We start from the raw sequence: 6,383 nt of genomic DNA, 5'->3' as shown, positions 1-6,383 counted from the left end.
CTTGACTCGTTCAAGTAATCGTATTTAGGACTTGAACTTGACTTATTTAAAATAAGTACTTGCTATATCTAGTACTCTAGAGAAAAATCAATACATGTAAGTTACTTGTTCCGATTTGTTATTTGCTAAAACCAAATACTCGTTTGTAGATACTTATTACTTGTAAATTGCAAATTGAAAATAAGTAAAATAAAGTATAATCTCATACAAACAATTTCGCTATCTTTTTTTTATCAAAAAACTTTTGCTCAAATCTAATATTTTTATCTGATTTTAGTTACAATATAAATAAAAGACAAAATAGGTTAAAAATATAAGAATATATTGTTTTAGAAACAAGTAGCGAATTATTGGAAAAAACAAGTAACCAGATAAATATTGAAAGATATAAAGATATTTGACAGGGACTTACATTTGCAAATAATAATATTTATTAGCTTATTATTTGATCTAACAATGTCAAGAAATTTTTAAGGTGAAACTAGACAAATAAGCTACAAACGAGCCAAGTAGTTAATTATTTTAAGACTTGGTACTTGGCTTGTGCTTACAAGTTTTTCATTTGAGATACTTGTTACTTAATTTGATCACTGCAAGTACTTGATTTTACAGGGCAACTACATGACAGAGTAGTGGGTACAGCCGAGTACCGAGTATATGTGCCCAGCACTGACTCAATGGGCAGCTCTTGACAATCACAATTTTTGGCATGCTCGGACAAAATATTAGAACTTTTGAAAAATCATTTTTTCTTTTATTTAATGTAAAACTCTAGTTATTTAATAAATTTAAAATTATTTGATATAATTAATAAATAAATTTAAAATGATGGAAATTGGAAATTGGAAATTGTAAAGATAACTAAATAGGCCGCAGAGTTGAAATCGCAGAAACTGATGTTTATAGGAATAAAATATGAGTATATCGTCATTTAATAACTAAAAAAATACTCGAATAACGTACTTTAAGATATGATTTGAACATTATACCATGTTGAACTGTTACTATTGTTCTACCAAGGAATCTAAACTATATATATGCAAGGACTTTCACAAAAGTAATCCCCGATTAACCGTATAATTTTTGACTAACTGATTCAGTATAAGATCTAGTTTCGAACACTTGACTCACGTTTAATGTAGTTCCAAACATGGGCTAAACACCAGGAAACCCTAAAAAACATTAAAGGAGAAAGTACATAAAATATAAATGTTAGCTTATGACATAAAACGGTGGACTTCAAGACTCCACAGAGTTCTTTTGATTGTCTAAATTGTTAGAAGAATCATGCAGCAGATTTGCTAGCAAAGAAGGCTTATGAGACCAATCTTTTGTATTCATGTTTTGATTCTCCGTCTTCATAGTTGATAAACCTATTAGAGCATGATTATTGGGGGTTTTTAGAGTGAGATTCTTCGCAGAATATAAGAACCCGTCTCTTAACTTTTAACTAAAAAAGTTAAGAACCGGCTCTTAAAACTCTTATTTAAGAACCGGTTCTTAGCTTTTTTAGTTAAAAGTTAAGAGACGGGTTCTTATATTCCGCTAAAAACTCCACGGCAAGAACCCCCAATAATCATGTTCTTGGTAGTTCCCTTCACAGTTTAGTGAAAAGTCTCTACGGTTGACTTTCAGAAACATGTGCATAATTCATTTTCATACCTGTCCCGCATTTGGTGCGAACGACCTCGTAGGAAATGAAACGCGACCGATCTGGTCTTTTTATTTATTCATTTGGTCATCAATTAGGTAATCCGATCATTCTATATCTTTCTTTTTGGTAAACGCATCAGGTCATTTTATACTTGTCCCGCATTTGGTGCGAACGACCTCGTAGGAAATGAAAGCCGTGGCCGATCTTGTCATTTTTATTTATTTATTTGGTCATCAATTAGGTAATCGATCAGGTCATTCTATAACTTTCTTTTTGGTAAACCATCAGGTCATTTTATATCTTTTTGGTAAGCGCATCAGATCGGTCATTCTATATCTTTCTTTTGTTGGTAATACAAGTAAAGTTGGTTTCTAAAGGGTTTTATATTTGATACTTAAATACTTGTCAGTGCCGTAAATAAGTAAGTGGTTGTCAGTTACTGACTCTCTAATATACAATTAATCGTTAGTTGTCATTGCTAAAATTCTAAAATTTCTATAGACAGTCTGGATATAACAACGTCAACTTAAAGTAGATAGTTTCACATCATTATCTAACAAACCTTCAACTAAAAGTTAAAATTAAATTAATCACTGATGAATAATCTAGGTCATTAAAAAAAAAACAAAAAAAAAAATCTAGGTCATTGTATCTTTTTTTTGTTGGAAAGGCATTTATATCTATAGTTAGACTTTCGAATTTCATCACGCCTCAGGTAAACAATTTAGAAAAATGTTAAAAGGTATAAGAAAAACTGCATATGCTCACTTTAATCAAGGTTATGTTTCACATCTTTTCTGTAGAGAAAAGTTTTCGATCTAAAAGAACTTTAAACTATAACAAAAGAAGTTTTATTCTAAAAATGATAGATCTGAAAATAAATTGTTTTACTCTATTTTATTTGTATTTGTTTTTCAGGTCTCAGGAGATTTTTAAATAAAGTATACAAATTATATGTGTGATTTTGTTGTAAATGAAGTGTTGGGAAAATACTTATGTTATCAGTGCTGACTTAATCATACACACACACACGGCTATGATTTTTCTACAGACTTTTCATATGTAAAACATAGCCTGTTTAATCAATCGATAACTTGTATCATTGAACCTTTGAACCATTAAACCTTTTTCTCTCAGTTGGTCTTTATTATGATCACAAGGAATTATAATATTTTTTGTATGGACTGACTGCACTAAGTAAATACTTAGTCTTTCATATTACTTACAGCTGTTGTATATTACAATCCATAAACAACTTATGAACAAAGCTTGTTCTATGAGAATTTCTTTCTCATATTTCTATGGTACGTTGATACCTTTATCCAGTGATCCATTTGCTGTTTACTACACCATTATTTCTTTAGTAAATATCCAGACAAAATCAAACTTGATTTTCTGTAGTAGTATCCACCATATAGGAGCATATCTCTTTATAAATTGTTCCTTGGTCCTTGTGAGTATCCTTGTGTAATCAAGCTATACTTGAATGTTATTTAGAAGGAACATGGACACACTATACCATGTGGTCATGTCCTTTAATCTCACGGAATTTCTTATCTCACAAGATCCATTCACTGGTTTCTTTCTTAGATGGCTTTTCTGTATGTACATGGTTACTACGCCCATCTGTCTTATAATTACTTTGAATTCTTTGAACACCCCACGTCCCTATATAGGTTTTATGAGTACTCTACGTGGGTTCATGATCCTCAGGTTATATCCTTCAAATCCCAAGTACTACAATCTTTTATGAGCTCTTATGTATGTAAATACATCTTTGGTGTTAACACTCTTTATCTTTAGTTTCATATTGTTCCAGACATGATCTAATTAGATTTTGAGATCTTATTATCCAAGACCTTTATACCTTGCAGTTTGGCGTCCCAAACTACATGGTCTGGTACCTTAGATGTGTGGTTGCGCAACCTTATTTCTCTGTCTGAACTGGTTTCTCTTATGAACTCGGATTTGTACGATTCTGAGCACCTTTCATTACTTTTCGAGGTTCCTTATTATTTGGAACTTATTTGTCTATCTCTAATAGACATTGTAGCAACTTGATTGTGTCTCTTAGACATCTAATTCGTGGTGCTTAAGCTGGTATGACATAGTCATTTTTTCTTTTCGGGTCAGTGTGTCTGGCATATATTTCTGCTAGCTTTTATATCTTTTGATCATATTCTTTTAGAACGTCTAGATCATAATATTTGGTCTGAGGATCTTGCCAAGACATACCATTATATTTCTCTTTTACTCTTTATCAGTCTGATAACTTTCTCCTTTCAAAGTTAGATAATCAGATTACTATCTTTTGTAATCTGTGTTCTTGGCCACTTGATTAAATCATCCATGTTTGGCACAAGATACATTATAGTTTCGTGGAGGAAGTCTTATTTATCTAATATATATTCCCAATCCTCATCTGAGGTTCCATCTTAAATGGCACACATATATGTGGTGGAATATTCGTATTTTCTTAAGATGGTTTGTGTATATGTCTGGTTTATGACCCTTAATCATTCAGAGGTGGGAATGTCTATGCTTACATGTATGGCCTGATGTAAATCAATATTTATATACATAATGTCCTTAAGCTTTAGGCTGGACGTGGGTGATGTACCATTAGTGAGGGCTTTAAAGCTTTCCAGGCGTGTATATTATGGTTGTAAACCATGGACTCCGAATTTATGATATGATCATGGACTGTGGGTTTTAGTCCTCTCTCCCCCTCATGAACATACTCATAATTTCGTAGTGCTTAGGACAGTGGAGCCTTAATTATTTTAGTGATTTTCCCTTTTGTGTACTTATAACACATTGTGAGATTTTATGGGATCACTTTTGTGCCTTAATTAATTTTTCATCATGTTTTGGATCAAGATGGCTAATCTGGTCATGCCATAAGTGTTTATTTCGTGGTGAGCCATATTGGTTACCATGGCTTTATGCCTCTTTCATACTGATCCTTAGCATAGAATAAATCAGTAGAAAATATGGGTATAGGCATTCATAATGCTTTTAGGCGATTTTTCAAAAATCTGAAAGGAATCGTATTTTCTTTGCTCACTAGTTCAATGTAGAATGTTATAAATCTTTATAACTCAATGGGTCTGAATAATGTCGTGTCTTTTACCATTGTCAGTACCAATTAATTGATTTCAAGTGATTGTAGGAAGGTAAAATTGAACCTATACAATCAAGATGAAGTTAAATCTATGCGAGAAATCAATCTATCAGTGAACTGACTCATTAGTCTACACCCAACAATTGATTTTATGTGATTAAAGGAAGGTAAAGTTAAACCTATACAATCAAGGTAAAGTTAAACCATGCATGAAATCAACTATCAGTGGACTGATTACCCTTTTATTAAGGCTTTATTTGTTATTTAATCAAGAATCATCAAGCAAGACCAAGCAAGATAATATATAAAAACAAAATCGTTTTTATTATTTCAATAACATAAATGAATAACAAATAAATCAAATCAGATATGAAAACATAAAATCAGAATGTCGAAAAATTATTCAATGTATAATCCAACCTCATGGTCCATGGGTGTCCACTCGGAATCCTCCTCAGATCTCTTCTTATCAAATGTGGCTTTATTAGCTTCAGGGATTTTCATCTCACTGTCTAGTACTTCATAATATATCTCCATGATGTCATTAAACCGTCTGATGTTATCCATCCTTTTCTGCTTCTTTTGCTCAATGTCTAATAAATATGAGAACATGTCATAATAGGTGGTGAAACCTTTGGCCTGATGTGATAACAACACTTCCTCTGAATGGAATGTGTCACGAGTTTTGTTTAACAAATCCTCGTTTGTTACCAATTCACCACATAGTCTAAGACTATAGGTGATTCTCATAAGATCAGAGTGATAATTGTCCACGAATTCATAATCCTGGAACCTTAGAGCTTCCCATTTTTTCTTGGATTCGTGCAACAATGGCTCACAGAATCTAGAATTAAAAAATGACCAGAGATTATGAGGATCATTAACATATCCAAACTCGTCTCTTAGGTCCTAACAGAGATGGTGTCGCATAATCATTATGGCTCTGTGTCTTTCACACGCAAGGGTGTCATTGCCATACTTGATGCACTTCCCAAGTCCTCGAGACTTCAAGACGGCTGAAGTGTTTATAGCCCAATCAAGATAATTATCTCCAGAGAGATCAAGGGCTTTGTAATCTGAGGGTATGAAACTCGACATCTGAAATCATTATTCAAAACAGGTCTTAATCAAGTAATCTTTTTGAAATTTTTCATGCTTCATATCAATGCCACACACAGACCAAAAGAAAAAAAATTCTAAATGATGCATTTTCTTAAAACCATACGGTTTAAGGTGTGGATCAATGTATTTTTCAGATTTAAAGTCCGCTTATTTCAAACACAAGGTTTCAAGGCCTTTAGGGATTCTATCTTAGATGATCAGGAAAATGTTCCATATTTTCTTCATCCCATTGGATCGAATCATTTAGTATAATGATTTTTTTTCAGTTCAGATCAAATTGCTTGAAAACTATGAATGATCTATATCCCTAACAGTCGAGATTTCATGTTCAGTATGCAATATTAGTATGCAAACAATATGCAATCAAGCAAACCAATTCAATCATGAAATCAGGTTAGGGTTTTCGAAAAATATACCATATATTTATTATTATTTTTTCGAAAAATAATCAAATCAGAAATTATTGTGACTTAAAAAAAAAAT

This window comes from Brassica oleracea, chromosome C7 (genome assembly GCF_000695525.1).
Source record: "Brassica oleracea var. oleracea cultivar TO1000 chromosome C7, BOL, whole genome shotgun sequence".
In the NCBI taxonomy this organism is placed as follows: domain Eukaryota; kingdom Viridiplantae; phylum Streptophyta; class Magnoliopsida; order Brassicales; family Brassicaceae; genus Brassica; species Brassica oleracea.
This window is presented reverse-complemented; position numbering follows the sequence as displayed.